The 18,769-nt window shown below is 40.7% G+C and overlaps 1 long non-coding RNA gene across 1 annotated transcript; it reads left to right on the plus strand.

The window, feature by feature from the left end:
- Positions 1-638: 638 nt before the first annotated feature.
- Positions 639-17,891, plus strand: LOC135364321 (uncharacterized). Its single transcript, XR_010411200.1, has 3 exons — positions 639-840; positions 14,506-14,571; positions 17,667-17,891. It is a non-coding gene; the product is annotated as an uncharacterized LOC135364321 (long non-coding RNA).
- The last annotated feature ends 878 nt before the right edge of the window (positions 17,892-18,769 follow it).

Here is an 18,769-nt window from a genome sequence, read left to right on the forward strand (position 1 = left end):
TGGAATTCTGATCTATTATGCAAAAGCCCATAACCAGCGACTTTTACCTGAGGATCTGGGGAAGATGGGCATCTAACTGACCTCTAAATGCTGGTGTATTCAGGGCTTATTCCTGAGCTTCCTTCTTCATCTGTCTTTTCTCCCTAGATGAACTCACCCAGTCTTGGCTATGTAAATGCAATTTATGCTGATTTAATGTTTGTAAAGTGATAAGAGCCATGCCTAGTTCATAGTAAACACCTGTAGAAGTGTCAGCTCTCTTTATTTATTATAGCTAATTGCCTACTAACTATTTCCACTTGGATGTTTGATACGTATTTCTAAATTAAGTCCAAAATGGAATTGCAGGTTTTACTGTTCCCCCAAACCAATCTCCCTTGTGTTGTTTTTCCATCTCTGTAATAGCAGCTTGACCCAGTGACTCAGGCCAAATCCTTAGGAACCATTGTGGATTCCACTTTTTCTCTTACTCTTCACATCCAATTCATCAGCAAGTTGTTCCAGTTAAACCTCTGAAATAGAAAACAAATCCGTCCACCCCTTCCATCTCACTGCCACTCTTCCTGAACAAGCTTCCCCCTGTCTCTTGCCTGGAGGACTGCAGAAACCTTTTACCTAGTCTTTTTGCTTCCAGTCTTCCATTATGATCCATTCTCTACACAGCATCCAGAAGGATCTCTTTAAAATGTGTATAGGGGTCAAGCTTATGACTCACCAATGACTTAGCACAAAATTCAGTCTCCCTCTGTTCTAGTCCATTTGGGCTGTTGTAACAAAACTACTGTAGATGAGGTGGCATGAGGAACAAACAGTTCTGGAGGCTGGAAGTCCAAGATCAAGGTACTGGCAGATTCGGTGTCTGGTGAGAGCCCACTTCCTGGTTCATAGATAGCTGTCTTCTTAATGTGTCTTCATATGGCAGAAGGGGTGTGGAAGATCCCTAGGTCTCTTTATCAGGGCACTAATCCCATTCATGAGGATTCATGATCTAATCACCCCCAAAAGCTCCACTTCCTAACACCATCACACCAGGAATTAAAATTTCAACATATACATTTTTTGGGGGGGACACAAACATTCAGGCTAAGTCACCTTCCCATGAAGTACAAATCCCAAGGCTTTCCCCACTCCACCTCCTCTGCACATCCTATCCCTTGCTCACTACACTCTAATTACACTAGCCTTCTTTTGTTCTTTCCATTAGTTTCCCCTGCATTTTTCCCCCCAACTTCCACCCCTGACCCCCACCAACAATAGGTTTTTTTCTCAAAATTCAGGATGCAGCTAACATGTTGTGTTGGAGGACTTCCCTGAATGCTCAGCTCATTCTAAACAAGCTCTCACCCCCTTTACTCCAGGATGGTTCTGTCTCTGCACTCACCACTATCTGGACTCATCTTCTTCATGTGCGTATCCTACTGGACACTGGCCATCTCCACCTACTGTTAGTGCAGGCTCTGGGAGTGCAGGGGCCTTTTCTGTACTGTTTGCTGCATCTCAGATGCTTACGATGGTCCTGGAACAATGAAGAGGCTCAAAGAGTATGAATAAATACAAAATTATCCAGGCGTCTGATCAGTGGGAGGAGTTAAAACCTGAAGCTTGTTTAGGGAGAGCAGCAGCATGTCTGACATGTGAGAATAATAAAACTACAAGAGGAGGGACCCCGTGATTTACTTAGAATGAGAGCTGGAAGCTCCATCTAAAGTCAAGCTTTCCATGTGCCCACTAGATCCCTCTCCTTAACTATGCAAGGACAATATTCCAGAAATTTCTCTTTTTCTATATAAAATCACAGTCTTTTTTTTTTTTTTTGGTGTTCTATTGGATCATTTCCACCATCATGCAAAGATGTGATTTTTCCTTTCCTAAAAAAAAATAAAAAGCAAAGAAACAAACCAAAAACCCAACTTGACTCCTTATCTTCCTCTGCCTATTTCTCTGCTCCCTGTTAGCACAGAGTTTACAGAAAGGGATGCCTAGTCTTCCTGCTCCAATCCTTCTCTTCTGATTCTTTTTGGAACTCCCTCCAATCAGACTTCCACAGCCAGCATACTCCCAAGATGTGTGTGGCCACAGATGACCTCCACATAAGTAGGCTCTAGTCCATGCCTGAATTTTCCTATCAGTAACTCTCACTCTGTCCTTGAATTTTCACTTGACTTCCATACACTTCATTCTCTTGGCTGCTTTTCTCTTCCCTGACAGCTTCCTCTCGGTCTCCTTTGCTGGTGTCTCCTCATCTCCCTCAACTCTAAGTATTCAAGTGCCCCAGGACTCAGAGCCTGGGCAGCTTCTTTTTTTATCTTTACTCACTTCCTTGGTGACTTCATAGAACTTCACATTTTCAACTTCTATTTATATGCTTATGACCCCCAGATTTCTATCTCTAACCCAGCATTTCTCAAGTCTTGCCTATTCATCATCTCCACTTACAAATATAATAAATCCCACAATATTAAAATGACCGAAACAAAACCCCTGATTCTTTTTTCACTCAAATCTCCTCCTCCTCTGTTGTTTCCAGCTCAGTAAATGGTAACTCTTTATGGGTCCCCAGAGGGGGACACAGAGACTTGGAACCTTGGATCCATACTGAACAACTCCTTCCTCCATCCTGGAGCCGCTACTTTTAAAATGAACCCAGAATCTGACAGTATCTCTCTATTACTATCCTGGTTGAAGCATCATATTTCCTGAATTATTTCAATATCCTCCTAATTGTTTTTTGTGTTTCCTTTCTGTCCTATTAGAATCTATTTTTAGCATGGCAGTCTGAAAGATCCTTTTAAAACCTAAGTCATCCAAAGTCAGTACTCTGTTCAGAGCAGTGTTTGCCTTCTTGCTCAGAGTAAAAGCTAACTTCCCAATAGACAGTAAGGTTCCTTGAAGCTTCATACATTGCCTTCATACAATGGCACCTGGCACATAGTAGGTACTTAATTAATATTTAATAATTCAGTAAATTAAAAAATAGGCTCCTCAGAAAGGAGGCAGAGTAATACTATATGGCAATAATAGCTTAAATTTGCTCAGAAACTCCCCATAAGGGTAAAGTACATGTAGAATTTCTTGGCAACTGATTCTCCCCTTTGTTATCTTTTGTCCATCGCCTTTCTGTCCTGTTTCCTACTTCTCTCCCACTCATTCATTCTTCTCCAGCAACACTGTCCTTCGTACTGTTTCTCAAATGTGTTGGGTACGTTCCTGACTTGGAGATTTAGTACTTGTTGCTTCCTTTGGTTGGAACTCTCTACCCTGAAGATCTGCATGACTTACTCCTTTACCTCCTCCAGTCTTTTGCTTAAATGAATCTTTCTTGGCAACTTTTTTCTTGACCATCCTTTTAAAAATTTTAATTTCACACTCATGACGGCCACCTCTTCCCTAAAATATTTATTTCCATACAACTGGTCCCTATCTGACACTCTATAATTTTATACCTTTATTTGATTAAATGTAAACTCCTTGAGGGATTTTGGTCTGTTTGGTTCTCTGCTGAATCTTCAGCATTTCCATTAATGCCAGGCACAGAGGAGGCTCTCAGTAGATATGTGCTGAATGGATGAATGAGGTATGAATAAATGAACTCTGATATGAAGGAACTGAAACCTCAGTTGGACAAAGAGTTTGAAAGACAGATAACTCAGGTACTGCAAATAATATATATATATATATATATTTTGCACATGAATTCATATTAATTATTTCTCACAGCTGTGGAGAACTTGCAAGTCAGGTCACTGAACTGCTCTTGATTATTGCTGAGGAATAAAAAAGAATGTGCAAGAGAACTATGGACAATAAGAGAAAAGTATTCTTATTTTCAAAACAGGGTAAAGCATAGATTAAACAGGCCTCAGACTGGTACACTTACTCCTGAACCTGATTTTGGAATTGATCATTATAGTCTTTGCCTAGCCACCAGAGGAAGTTTGCCACCAAGACCAAATAAGAGTATACCAAGACCAAGTCATGTTGGCTAAATTAATTTCTTATTTCCCTGTTGAAAACTAGAATGCTGGAGAAGTATAAGAGATAGAGTATATTTGCATTTTAGCAAGTCACTAATGAAAATTCTCCCTTTTTTGTGTGTGTGGCTAAAATGGGGAAAAATAAGCTAGACCTGACATAACTAGATAGGTTAATAATTTATTTGACAATAAAGTGATTGCTATCAGCCTGGAAAGAAATTCCACCCAAAAATTTTAATCAGTTCTCCATATTTTGGTAAGCATACTCCAGCTCTCCTTTTCTCCTTGAAGTAGAGATCAGCAGTGTCCTGTGGCTCTCTCTCTAGTCCTAATCAACATACTTACCAGTGCCTTTATCAATATTAAGTTTTCAGATTTGACTCACTTGGAAGGAATGGCAGATACATTGGATGACAGAACATGGATCCAAGCCAGCCTAGACTGACCTGCCCCTAACAAGACTGAGTATGCAGGGTCCTGCCAAGCTTAAACAAGTTGCCTGCACCTGTGATGTATGGAGCAGACATAGCTTAGGGGTAGCCCATGTGAAAAGCATTAGAGGTTTGATAAGGTAAGGGTGGAAGTGAAGTTGCTACAAAAAGTGGGTACCACAGAGGGTAGTCCAGACCACTGGGGCAGCTTCCATGTGCCATGGCTCTGCCATCCTTAGAGGATGTTGTCCTTAACCTGTATGAGCAAAATGGCTCCATTTTATGTCAATGTCCTAAACTGTGGGAAGAAGGATATCTTGGGAAAGTGATTCCCTTTTTTTAAGTTATTTTTAATTTACATGTAGTAAAATTCCTTTTTGGGGGTGTGTCATCCTATGAGTTTTAAGATAGATAGATAGATAGATGATAGATAGATAGATAGATAGATAGATAGATAGATTGATAGATAGATTTTTGTAACCACCCCTTTTGGTTCTCTGAGTAGAGATCATGGACTTCTCTTGGTGTTTCCTCTTTGCGATTCCATTTTTGGGATGCTCCAGAGGTCAAGCCATCATATATTAGAGTCACAAACAAACAAAGCAAAAACAACAACAACACTACTGGGTTGCTTTGGAGCCCTGAACTTCCTATTCAGTCCTCCTGTTCTTACTCACTTTTTAGAGTCCTCTAAGAGTTGCTTTATGTATTTTACCCAAGCATTTTAGACTTAGTAAGTGGAGAGATGGTGTGGGGTATGCTTACTCCATCCTAACCAGAACTGAATCTTCTGATTTCCTCTTAAAATGCATGGAATGACAGGACACACTTCACTCCAACTCACACTCTATTGGTAAGAACTTAATACCAGGACCACACCCACCTAGTGTCAAGAGTGGCAGGAAGAAGCATCCTCCAGCTTAAGGTAATGGGCAAGCTAAAACTCTTTACCAAGAAGGAAAGAAGAACAGCTTTTAGAAAACACTGGCGGTCTGTCACAGGGATGATAGTGAAGAATATATTCAATGTGGCTTGAAAGAGTAAGATGGCTAAGAAGAGCTCATGCTACATGTTTATGAATTTGAAATAGGAGGTTAGAATGAGACTCTTCTTGCCTCAGTTCCATCTTGGATTTCAAAAACAATAGATATTTGAGACTGAAGTGAGGGCTAGACAAGTCAATGTATGCAGAATTGCAAAGGAAATAGCTACAGACTGGATCAGAATGTGGAGTGGGGGTAAATGTGGGCAGGAAATTTTTTGGTGCAAGCTATAACCTTTACCTCCAGCCTGCCGAGGGGAGCTTCCACGAAGCTGTTTGGAGAGCTTCAGTGTACACTCATTGCAACTGTTAGTCGGGGGGTGGGGGGAGGTTGGGACCAACTCATCCCTGAGGCTAGAGGTGGCTGCCCGAGACTTGCTGATGCATCTAAAATTTGTTGAGATGAGGAGTGGACCATAGGTGGGCAATACAGAAAAAAGAACTGATGTGAGCCTCTCTTGAATCCTGTTTAATTGTCTGCCTGGAAGAGAGGAAGGACCTCAGCAAGAAGAACATGGAGGAGAATGCTGGTTTCTAGGAAGTGGCTCGAACAACCATCATTGAGACAATAAGCTGAAGTAGAAATATTTGTAGGAAGGTCCAGAGATTTTCAGGAAAATAGTTTCTGGGGATGGAATTCTCATCCGAAGTACTCAAAAAACACCCACAAAAGAAAAGAGAAAGCTTTCAACATCTGCCGGACATAGAGAGAGCAAAGCCAGTTTTATGATTCAAGACCTTTTCTTTTATCTTACTCACTCTAACTCTGGAAAGGGCAGACATTAGCTAGCAGGTGCAGAAACAGATAAGAAGCCACCCACCACCCACCACCCATCACAAGCATATGAAATCCCCTCCCTTTTCCCACTGCATGCAGGCTTCCAGCCTGAAGTTGACCCAAGCTAAAGAAGTAGAAAAGATATAATGGTTAGATCAAACTGATGATTTTGGTTAAGCGGGCATTTTAATTACTGAATGGAGTCTATGTTTATTACTTAAAGTGGTCTTAGGAATCTCTGTTACTTAAGAGTAAGAAAAATATCATACTTTTCTTTACCATATCTGATTACATTTTAAAGGGAAGGTAGGAAACAAAATAATGTTTCATTTGATAATGCTGCAAATTGTATCTTGCCAATACACCAACTACAAGCATGGAGTATTTCAGATGCAAGAGAATAAAATCTGGTTTTATTTACTCACAGAAGAATTTTGAGCCTTTACAGGCACTGTACACTAAGAGGAACACAGAAAGGAACCCTTTACATCAAGTGACCATGATAGTAGAAGGATTCAGAAGGATCACGTTCCTATTTTCCCATACTGAAGGACTATCATGAGGAAGAAAGATTACACTTGCTCAGGAGTTTACCAAATCAACTGGGTGGCAGCTTTGTAGAGTCATATATTTAATATGAAGAAGACTTTTTTGGTGTTATGGGTCCCCACAGATAGATGGGTTGCCTTGAGAGATAGGAGCTTTGCGTCGTTGGAGATGCACAAGTTCCATTGGATGATGGTGTGGCAAGGTTGCTCGAAGAAGGAGCACAACACTGGGAGGGGTGGTGGGAATCAAGGATCTTTAAGGCCCTTTCTGACTTTGAGACTAGAGAATTCTATAATCTCTCTCTCCTACTGTGCTCATACTATGTAGAAACTGTAATATTAAGTCTCGAATACTCTGAGTCAAATTTAAAAGTACATGTATTCTTTCCTGTAACAACCATCTACTCTGTCTGATCATTTCTGACTACTTGAATCTCATAGGAAACCAGCCAGGTGGAAAAAAACTCCAACAATTTTTAAAATCATGAATCCATATCTGAAAAATTTCTTGAATAATGACAGTTTAGCTAAGTCCAAATGATAATTAAATTTGTGATTTGTTGGGCACCTGGGTGGCTCAGATGGTTGGGTGTCTGCCTTCGGCTCGGGTCATGATCCCAGGGTCCTGGGATCGAGCCCCACATCGGGCTCCTGGCTCGGTGGGGAGCCTGCTTCTCCCTCTCCCTCTGTCTCTCCCCCTGCTCATGCTCTCTCTCTATCTCTGTATATCTGTGTCTCAAATGAATAAATAAAAAATCTTTAAAAAAAAATTGTGATTTGTTTTATACCTCAAAAGAAAAAAAAAAAACATTCCAGCTTCCCCTGTCTCCCACCCTCTTCCATTGTTGCTCCCTCTGTCAATCACCTTCTCTTAGTTTTCCACTAGCTCTTTACAGCTCAATTCACAGAGAGAACAATCTCTGTTCCAAAGTGTCCAGACCATTGTCTGGATACATCTCTCTGGAATACAGTGAAGGAAGCACAGCTGCTCCTATTTAAAGATGCAGCATGGGCTTCCATGTGCTTGCCTGTTCTCCTCAAGAGTTATTTATGCCAATGGCTCTTATAATTTTCTCAGATTCCGCAATAGCAGGAAGCACATGGTGGGTGTTCAATAAATAGGGAAATGATGATTGCCTTTTCTTTTCATCTCTCACTTTGGGGCACTACTGAGAGAAACCAGATTGGCCTCACAAAGAAAGCCACATAGCTTTGAGGAGTGCTGGGCATTGCTTCCATTCTCAAATATTTACTGACCATGTGGAACATAAAGACAAAGCAAATAAGATCCCTGATATCAATGGGCCAGTAATTTAATTGGGAAGATAAAATATGAGAAAATAGCCATAATAAGAGAAAAGGTATGAGTGTGATAAATGTTGTGGGTAGAATATTGGTCTCACAGCTTTGGGGAGGACCTTGGAGATTAGGGAATTCATACTCTTCTTTTTACACTTGGGTAAACTGAAGTCTTCCCAAGTCTCCTGCTGTTTTGACACTCCTACGTCCACAATACTTGAAGCTCTATCCCTTAACATGATGACTTTTATAGCTTGCCTTCCCAGCAGCCATTGTCTTCTCCTTGCAGACATGATTTTGTTGTTTAGGTAGTAGTGTGCCCAGTCTAAAAGATGAATCATGATTGGTTACAGTCATGACTATCCTTCCTCTATGCCAATGATTGATATAGGGATGAAAGTGTGACAATGGGATTTAAGGGAAATCAGCTGAAGGTTTCTGAAAAAGCTTCTCTTTTTCATTAAAAAAATAGCCAGGTGAGAAGAAGGTTTTTTTTGCTCCTTTCTACTTTGCTTCAAGTGTAAATGCTAATATCTAAGGATGTGACACTTGGGGTTGGGATAGACATATTTGTACCATGAGGGAGACATTGCTACACATGGTAGATGGCAGATTGGTAGAATCAAAGTCAGGACCAACCTCTGTCTAAACTTCTTGTTAGATAGCAATAAATGTCCCTTTGGTTTAATTCTATGGGTGTTTTGCTTTTATCTGCAGCCATAAACTTGTGAAATTTTATCTTCAGTAACTCTTCTGCTGCTGTCTTTCCTCCTCACTCATGTTATTAGAACCTCTGGAACCTGGATTCCATTGTCTGTCTGCCTAATTGGAACCCTGGCTCTCCCCAGGGGGCACTGAGTCTGTTGCCACTCTTTGAGAGAACTGTCATCTCCATTCTCCAAATATCACAGGGATCAGTGGTATGGATGCCATTATCTTAGATGCCCATTTCTTGGGAGACCATTAATGCTCTGCTATAATGAGAAAAAACCCTCCTCTTTTGAGGAGGCAAGAGGAAACAGATTGTGATTATACCTGATTATGCCTGATAATAACTACCATCTGGCTAAGACATCCTCTACCCCTGCATGTCATTGCCATATACACTCCCCCTACCCCACCCCTCAACCCAGGAACTTGTTCATGTTCCTCTTCTGAAGCCTCTGGCAACTGGTTCACAGGCTTCCTTTTTCTCCAAATACTATCATCATCATGGTGACTTCAACAACTATATAGATGTCCTTTCCAATACTTGAGTTCCAGGAATAGGTGTTCAGCTCTCACTGAAATAGTCCTTTCATTATGCATAACACTGATGCAGTGATTTCAAAACATGCCAGCAAATTCTGTGACACCCCTTCAGTCAAGAGGGGGTGTCTATGTTTTCTCTCCTTGAATTGAGCTGGCGTAGGCGACTACCTATTAACCAACAGAATGCAGTGGAAGGCGACACTCTGTGACATCAGAGGCTAGGTTAGAGAAGACCATGCAGGTTCTGCCTGATTCTCTTGAGATGTTCATTCTAGGGGAGGCCAGTCTTCATGTAAGAAGTTCCACTACTCAGAGACAGCCATGCTGAAGAGGCCATGAGTAGGGGCTCCAGCCAATAGTCCCAGCTAAGTCCCCAACTGACAGAGCATGGGCAGCCTTGTTAGTAAGCCATTCTGAAAATCTAGTTGCACTTTCAGGTGATTCTATCCCCCAGCCATAGAGTCATTCCCACAGCTTTTGAGTCTTTCCAGCTGAGGCCTAAATATCCTGGAGCAGAGACAAGCCATGGAGCAGAGATAAGCCATGCCTTTTGTGTTCTGTCTGAATCTCTGACACAGAATTTCTGAGCATATTAATATGGTGGTTTCAAGCTGGTAGGTTTGGAGTACAGATTTTCCCTGCTACCTCAAAGGAGAGCATTCCTCTGAAAACTTTGGTAAACCAAAATGGCGCAAAGCCAAGTTTGCATTATGCCATTTCACTTTCATGAAAGACCTACATTAGTACTTGGTTTTTGCTAACTGAAAGAAATCTGAAGGGGATTTTCACTTTTACAAAAAAAAAGACTTTGCCAAACTAATGTAGGTCTTCTGTAAAAGCAAAGTGGCATAATGTAAATTTTGGGAAAGTGAGGGATGCCTGTAATTTGTTTTGGAGTAACAGCAAATGGAACCCTGGCCATTGGCTTTCAAGGGAGTACAGTTTATTCAACGTTCATAAAATTCTCAAGAGAGGACCTTCCAAAGCGGGGAAGCAGGAGAAGACAGTGATTATACTTGATTGCACCTTATAATATCTACTGGATTTTGAACATTATGATTGTGCCAGGCATTGTGCTTTGGTTAAGAATGTGGATTTTGAGGTAAAAAAAATATGGATTCCCAACCCTACCCTGCTACTTGGCAATTGTGTGATTTTGGGGAAAAAAACCTCTCTACATTTCTGAGCCTCAGTTTTCTTATCTGTAAAATGGGAAAAATACCACTCACCTCATAGAATGGTTTTGAAGAGTAAATAATATATATAAAGCCATTGACACTCAACAAATGGTAGCTGGTTTTGATAATAACACAGAATAATATTTGTATAGGGCAGAAATGAGAGATGAAGTTATAATGGAAGCAGGAAATGAGACTACAGGATCTTTTGTTTTAAACTACAACATAGTTTATTATTTTTTACCAGGGGACCCCTTTATGTTGGTATATATTTTTTTTCTTAGCTCTCCTTTCTTAGTAATTAAATTATATTTACATGTTTAAAGTATTAAATTTAGTTTCATGTTAGTCATCTTAATCTGATATGAGACATTAGAAAAAATCCACAATTCAATATTTCACAGACTAGGAAAATGATGTGCAGTAAAAAGTTTGGAATTTGGGGGAACTATGTTTTTTTTTTAATTATTTTCAATAAATAGGTTTGAAAAAATCAATTTGATCTTTTAATTATGTGTGAGGGAGTGGCTTTAGTTTCTAAAATTTATATTTGAGACTCATTGTAATATTTATCAATTTAATTTTAAAATACTCAAGTATTGCAGGTATAACGCAAAGTACAGAAAAAATATCAGTTTTCACTGAGGACCTCCCTCTCACCTTGAGGCTAATATTTAAATGTCTTTGTGTTTGAGAAGATGAAGTTGGTAGCGTGGTGCAGAATGAATCAAAAGGTGGAACCTCTGGGCAGGAGGTTAGTCAGGGTATCTCAGTGCCTGTATTACTGGTAGGTAATGTGGTTGTGATTCAAACCTGGGTAGGAGGCTGGAGGGGAAGGTGTGGGCATGAGAAGCCTCATGGAGGAAGACCTGACAGGTGTTGGTTTTCCAGGAGTCCTGTGGTCAAATTTCCCTCCCCAGCCTCCAGTACCATATCATAAATCAGTTTTTTCTTTTCCTTAGGGAAAAAGTAAAATAAAATTAACAACGTACAACTACTAAACAGGTTACACTAAGATATGTGAGCAATTTTGTCAGAAATATCAATTCTACATATTGCAGCAAAGGAAACATGGAATGTTTGCCAAGTTCTTGTGAGAAATCTCTGTCTAAAAATTGTGCCAGCTTGCTAAATATAGAGTTGTTATGGAGATCAGAGCCAATTGGCCTGTTAAACCCACCTCAAATGAAATGATGGGGTTATCCTGGATCTTCCCCCACCAATCACTTCTACCCCAAGGGACATGGGAATGAGGTCAGGGCACCGTCTTCCCTGGAGCCAGATAGTTTCTCAGTTTCTGTAGCTGTTCTTCCCCTCAAAAAGTGGCAGGAAGTATCCATATGTCCTCAGACACCTGAGAAAAGAGGAAATCTCATCTGCAGATGGCTGAAACAAAGCTGTGTATTAATTTTTTTTAAGTAAAAAATCCAAAAAGGGCAGTAGAGAAATCCTTTGAAGCCTCTCATAGTGTCCTGAGACTTCTGTTCTGTTGCTTTTTAAAGAACAAAGGTTGGTCTGGCTCCAAGGAAGGAATCACCCGTAATATTGGAAAGCACCTAAAAATGTTAGTAACTTACTGAATGTAAAGGAGTCAAATGGCTCAGGGTACAAAAGCTGTGACAGGAAGAGGGGCTGGGTTGGGGGAAAGAGGCATGTAGGTGGCTTTGGGTGTCATGAAAGTAAGCATGCAAATTGCTGTTTGGGAAGGTGATTTGTGTCCCAGTGAAAGAATGCTGCGCACGGACCTGCCTACAGAAGAAAGTGCTGGAATACTGCTGTTGTGGTTTGGATTGTGACCCCCCGAAAAGTCATGTCTAAATTCTAACCCTGGTTTCTGTGAATGTGACCTTATTTGAAAATAGAGTCTGCACACATAATTAAAGATCTTGAGCTGAAATCGTTGTGGATTTAGGATGGACCCTAAATCCAACACCAGCCCTTAGGAGAGAAAGGAGAGGGGGATTTGAAACAGAGAAGGTGGTGATGTAAAGCAGAAGCAGAGATTGGAGGGATGCAGCTACAAGCCAAGGAACATTAAGGACTCCTGCCAGCCACCAGAAGCTAGGAAACAGGCCTGGAACAGATTTTCTTTCTGAGTCCCCAGAAGGAACCAATCCTGACAACTTGATTTTGGACTTCTGGCCTCTATAACAGTAGGAGAATAAATTTTTGTTGTTTTATGCTGCCCAGTTTATAGTGATTTGTGAGAGCAGTCTTGGGTAACAAATACAACCACCCACCAAAGCACCCACGCAAAGAGGAGACCCAGGATTACAAAAGGGGACATGGGTAGGTCCGGAAGTGTGTTATTCAAATTTAACTTTGTTAACATTAAATGAAATAAACAATTCAGTTCCTCAGTTGCACTAGTCACAATTCAAGTGCCAGTTGCTACATGTGGCTCATGGTTATCCAAGGGGACAGTGCAGATACGGCACATTTCTGTTGTTGCAGAAAGTTCTACTGGACAGTGTTGCTGAAAGAGTCACAGCTCACAGTTTCATTTTTATGGACAAGTGGCATGCATGGGGACTGTTGGCTTCAAATCTGTCTTTTCACTCACACCTGCACCAGAAGATAGCAGGTAACACTGGTAGTGTCGCTTTTGATTATGAAGGAACAACAGCAGAAAGGTGTAAATATAGTACAACCACCTGTTTCAGGCTGCCTCCCACATACCATCTTCCCAAACAACAAACATATTAAATGATAGTATTGATAGACAATTCTCTTCCAAGACGACATCCCAACTCACTAGGACAGAAACTATCAAACACGTTCTTATCTATGAATGCCGCGTGAGTCATACCCAGGTGAACATTTTTACACCATTCCCTTCCTTGTATATTTCTATTGTCTCTTAAAATTTTAAGAGGGATTTCCCCCCTTATAGCAATTTACCCTCTGTTGGGCTCTGTAGTTATTGAGAACAGCAGGAGCTCCTTGATGGGCTTAGAAAACTAGGAAAGATTCGTAACAGCGGAATGATGTGATATACACTTGATTTTCCCCAGAAGATGAATCTGGCAACGATGTTAGGATGATTTGAAGGGGTAAAGAATGTTGGCTGTGTGGTTTTGATGAAAATGGGAAAGAAATTGTGCTCTGAATTGCAAATGCTGCTGTCACTGAGATCCACCTGTTCAGAACTATCTTTAGCTGCATTCAGGAACAATTTACCCACAAAACCTTTCTTTCCCTTACTTTTCTTGTCTCCAGGTACAGATATGGAGGAATATGCAACATTAAAAAGGGAAACAGCATTACAGGACTCTGTGTGTGCGTGTGTGTGTGTATGTGTGTGTGAAAGGGAGACAGACAGAGACAGAAAGAGAGAGAGAGAATGATAGGATATACGTGTGTGTATGCGCATGTGCCCTGGTGCCCTGTGTTAGTTACAGGTAGTATGAATAGTATGGCACTCAATAGTTTCTTAAAACCTCACCCTAAACACAATACCTTTTCACCCCGAATCCTCCCTCCCTTAGCTCTTAGAACCACATGTACTGTTCCCTAAATTTGCCAGGCACTGCTGTGTCTCCATCTTTTGTCCTTATCTTCCCTTTGCCTGGAATGCTGATCCATGTCCTCTCTCTGTGGTCAATTCTGACTCATTTTCCTTTTTTTTTTTTAAAGATTTTATTTATTTTATTTGACAGAGAGAATGAGAGAGAGAGCACATGAGAGGGGGGAGGGCCAGAGGGAGAAGCAGACTCCCTGCTGAGCAGGGAGCCCGATGCGGGACTCGATCCAGGGACTCCAGGATCATGACCTGAGCCAAAGGCAGTCGCTTAACCAACTGAGCCACCCAGGTGCCCTCTGACTCATTTTCAAGGCCAGTACATAGGTCACTGCCTGTAGAAAGCTTTCTTTCATTATTCTCGTCTCCCTTTGGAAGGTACTCCTGCTTCTTCTGGTTTTCTCTCTTGACTGTCAAACATGTTCATCTACCACACAGGATTTGAATTCATTGCATTATTATTTGCTTTGCTTTTTATCTGCAGAATTGATTCCAGCCTCGTCCTCAGTGGACACTCAAGGAAAGCATGCTGAATGGACGCCTGAGCTTGGTGAGGTTGACTTGGAAGTGGAATGGGTAGTAGGTGCAAGATATGAATCTCTCAGCTATTTTTCTCATTTGATAAATACTGTTACGACCTGTCTTCCTTTACTAAAATTCATTGGCTTACAGCTTAGGGGTAGAATGTCATTTTATAACCAGATAAATTGTTCATCAGAAGTAACAGATCTCTTCATTCTCCTCACCCCTCAGCATGCATTTGCCACACACATTTATCAGCCCCATCCCCATGGCAGTCTTCCCCATCTTAGTAAATAGCACCCCCCCACACACACACTCACACTCAGTTTTATAAGCCAGAAAGCTGAAGTCATCCTTGATTGCGTTCCCTTCTCTTTGTCTCCTCCTGCCATATCCAATCTGTCAGCACAAACTCTAGACTCTATCTTCATGTTCTCTCTCTCCCCTCCTTGCCATTTCCACAGCCACCACCGTGACCACCCACCAGTAGCTCTTGCTTGGGTTACAGCTGTAGCTTCTTAATTGGTCTTCCCAGATCTGTTCTCCACAGAGTGGCCAGATAGACATAGCAACATAAACTGGAAAATTTCACTCCTCTGGTGAAACATTTTGATGGCTTCCCACTGTCCTTTGAATGAAATTGAAATTCCCTAGCATGGCCTAAGAGGCCCTATGTGGTCAAGCTCCCAACTGTCTCCCAGCTCCTGTCATGCTTCTTTCCCCATCACATGCCAGGCTCCTTCACACTGAGTTTCTTTCTTCATCTCAGAGCTCTGCGGACTCCTCTGATTGGAACCGTCTTTCTGCTTCTCTGGAGGGTTGATTCCTCCCCAAATATAGGGGTCAGTTTTGATGTCACTTCCCCAGAGAAGCCTTCCCTGACCCTCCTTAAGTGAGATCCCCTCTTGTTCTCTTTCCACAATAGATTTTGTGTCCTACATAGTGCTTCCAGAATTTTCCATGAGTTCAGTTATTGGTGTGTTTGTTCTCAACTATTGTCTACTCCCCCAATGGGCTTTAAGCATCACAAGGGTGGAGAGTATGACTACCATGTTCATTTAGTCACCATCGTGGTGCCTGATCCAGACCATATGGTCCATAAAATACATATTGAATGAATGGATAAGTGAGTGAGTATTCAGACTCATCTCGCCGTTCAGTGGCTAACAGGACCCTCCCTGTGCTTTGAGACTTATCTCCAATGTCAGCTCTGCATAAAGTCTTCTCCAATTCCCCTACTCAAAATAAACCCTAACTTAGAGCTTCTATATTGTTTGTTTAAAGCTTTGTTATTGAGAAGCAATGTATGAAGTAGTTGAGAGAACAGGTTTTAGAGTAGGAGCTGAGTTGAATTCTTTTTTTTTTTTTAAGATTTTTAAAATTTATTTGACAGAGATCAAGAGAAAGAGAGAGAGAGAGAGAGAGCACGTGCATAAGCAGGGGGAGCAGCAGATAGAGAGGGAGAAGTAGGCTCTCCCTCTGAGCAGGGAGCCTGATGTGGGGCTCGATCCCAGGACCCTGAGATCATGACCTGAGCCGAATGCTGATGCTTGACCGACTGAGCCACCCAGGTGCCCCAAGAGTTGAGATGAATTCTTATCTAGTATTTGTCACTTTTGTGATCTCCTTGGGGAGTAATTTAAGCTCACTGACTTTTTAAAAAATTTTTTATTTAAATTCAATTTAGTTAACATATACTGTATTATTAGTTTCAGAGGTAGAATTTAGTGATTCATCAGTTGCATACAACACTCAATGCTCATTACTTCAAGTGTCCTCCTTAATGTGATCACCAAGTTACCCCATCCTCTCCATCCACCTCCCCTCCAGCAACCCTCCATTTGTTTCCTATGGCTAAGAGTCTCTTATGGTTTGTTTCCCTCTCTGATTTCGTATTGTTTTATTTTTCCCTCCCTTCCCCTATTCTCTGTTTTGTTTCTTAAATTCCACATATGTAAACTCCCTGACTTTAAATTTCATTACACCCGGGAAACTATTTTCAACCTCATTTGTATAAGGTGCTTGGAACATAGAGGGAGACTCAGAGATGGTTGATGGATGGCATTATATTGGTTCATAATTTTCTATATATTTTTATATAAATGTTTTAAAAGTAAGAAATAGTGGTCCCTAGATGACATGATTGAAGACATTTAATGACTGTGGATCAAGTCAAAAGCAGCTTGATATTGGAGAACATTCCAGGTTCTGGAGCCGTAAGAACCTGGTTTTAAATCCTCAGATTTACCACTTATTGGCTGTGACCTTGTATACATGTCTTGTCCTTTTGAAGTTTTAGTTTCCTGATATGATTGGAATGTCTCAACAGGGGTATTGTCCATACTATCTCAATAGGAGTATATTAAATACAATGTATGCAAGGGCCAAGGGACAAGGTATAATCATAGCTGCATAAAATACCTTTATGCTGATCTATTTCATTTAACCAGGATAGAAACTTGGTCAAGCTCAACATGATCAAATCCGACATGACTAACAATGCTAGAAGAACTCCTGTCAATTTCTTAAAGCAGAAAAACTTACCAGAACCTGACAAAAAATAATTTTCTCAAATTGATGAATCCAATGTAAAGGTCTGGGCATTTCTCCAATGCCTGCCCATCTGTCCTAGGTAATGGCTTCAACCACCCTTGCAACAGCTGTGGGTTCAAGGTGAACTCTGGCTGGGACTGGATGAACACTAAAACATGGTCTGTTACAAAGATTTCTGATCAGCTGGTAGACTCATCTTTTTGGAGAGATATCTGAGAAATTTGGAGGCAGATAAAACACAAAGCCTTCTTTAAAAGAGCACAATAAACACCTGACTCCTCTAGGAAATGGGTATTCAGACATTTCCCATGTTCAATTATTGAAAAATATGTTTTAAAAATATTTTAAAAAGTTTAAAAAGAACATTTCAAAGGAAAGGAGCTGGGTTTGTGTACTGGGTTGAATAGTATCCCCCTAAAAGGATATGTCTACCTGGAATCTAAAAACAGGAATTCTTTGGAAATCGTTCCAAATAATTTAATCAATGTCTAAGCAGGTGTCATCAACTTAAGGTGAGGTCATACTGGATTAGGGTAGTTTCTAGATCTAATGAGACTGGTGTCTTTACAGGAAGACAGGAATTTGGACACAGACACACAGACATAAGGGGAAGATGATCATGTGAAGATGGAGGCAGAAATTGGAATGAAGCTTCCACAAACCACGGGATGCCAAGGAGTACAACAGTTACTATAAACTACTAGGGAATTCTTCCCTAGAGTCTTCAGAGGAAGCATGTCCATGCTGGAACCTTGATTTCAGACTTTAATCCTTAAGAACTGTGAGAGAATAAATTTCTTTTGTTTTAAACCACCTGGTTTGTGATGATTTGTTACAGAAGCCCTAGGAATCTAATACAGAAGCCCTAGGAATCTAAACAGGCTGAAGTCTTGAGTATGAGACCATGAGGTCTGCCAGATACTAGCTGTATCTATATCCTTGAGCAACTTCTCCAAGGCCTCAGTTTTTTTATTTGAAAAAGAGTATGACACCAAAGGCAGGCAAAAACAGTACAGGAAAAGAAAATTACAGACCAATTTCCCTGATGAACATAGATGCAAAACTCCTCAACAAAATACATGCAAATTGAATTCAACAGCATATTAAAAGGATCATACACCATGATCAAGTGGGATTTATCCCTAAGATGCAAGAATGGTTCATTTGCAACAACATGAATGGATATTGAAGATGTGCTAAGTGAAATAAGTCAGTTACAGAAAGACAAATACTCCATGATTCTAGTTATGTGAGGTATCTATAAGAGTCAAAATGATAAAAGCAGAAAATAGAATGGTGGTTGCCATAAGACAGAGATGGGGTGGAGTGGGGAGTTATTCAATGGGTATAAAGTTACAGTTAAACAAGATGAATAAGTTCAGAGATCTGCTGTGCAACATGGTGTCTATGATGTTGTGCACTCAAAAATTTGTTAAGAGGGTTAGCCTGGTGATGGGTATTGGGGAGGGCACGTTCTGCATGGAGCACTGGGTGTTATGCACAATGAATCATGGAACACTACATCAAAAACTAATGATGTAATGTATGGTGATTAACATAACGATAAAAAAGAGGATAGATCTTAAGTGTTCTTATACAAAAACAAAAACAGAAAAGCAAAGGGACACAAGGGAAACTTTGGAAGTGATGGCTATGTTTATTATATTGAATGT

This window comes from Mirounga angustirostris, unplaced genomic scaffold, assembly GCF_029215605.1.
Source record: "Mirounga angustirostris isolate CCGP_5_RB_7025 unplaced genomic scaffold, mMirAng1.0.hap1 SCAF_5, whole genome shotgun sequence".
Classification (NCBI taxonomy): Eukaryota; Metazoa; Chordata; class Mammalia; order Carnivora; family Phocidae; genus Mirounga; species Mirounga angustirostris.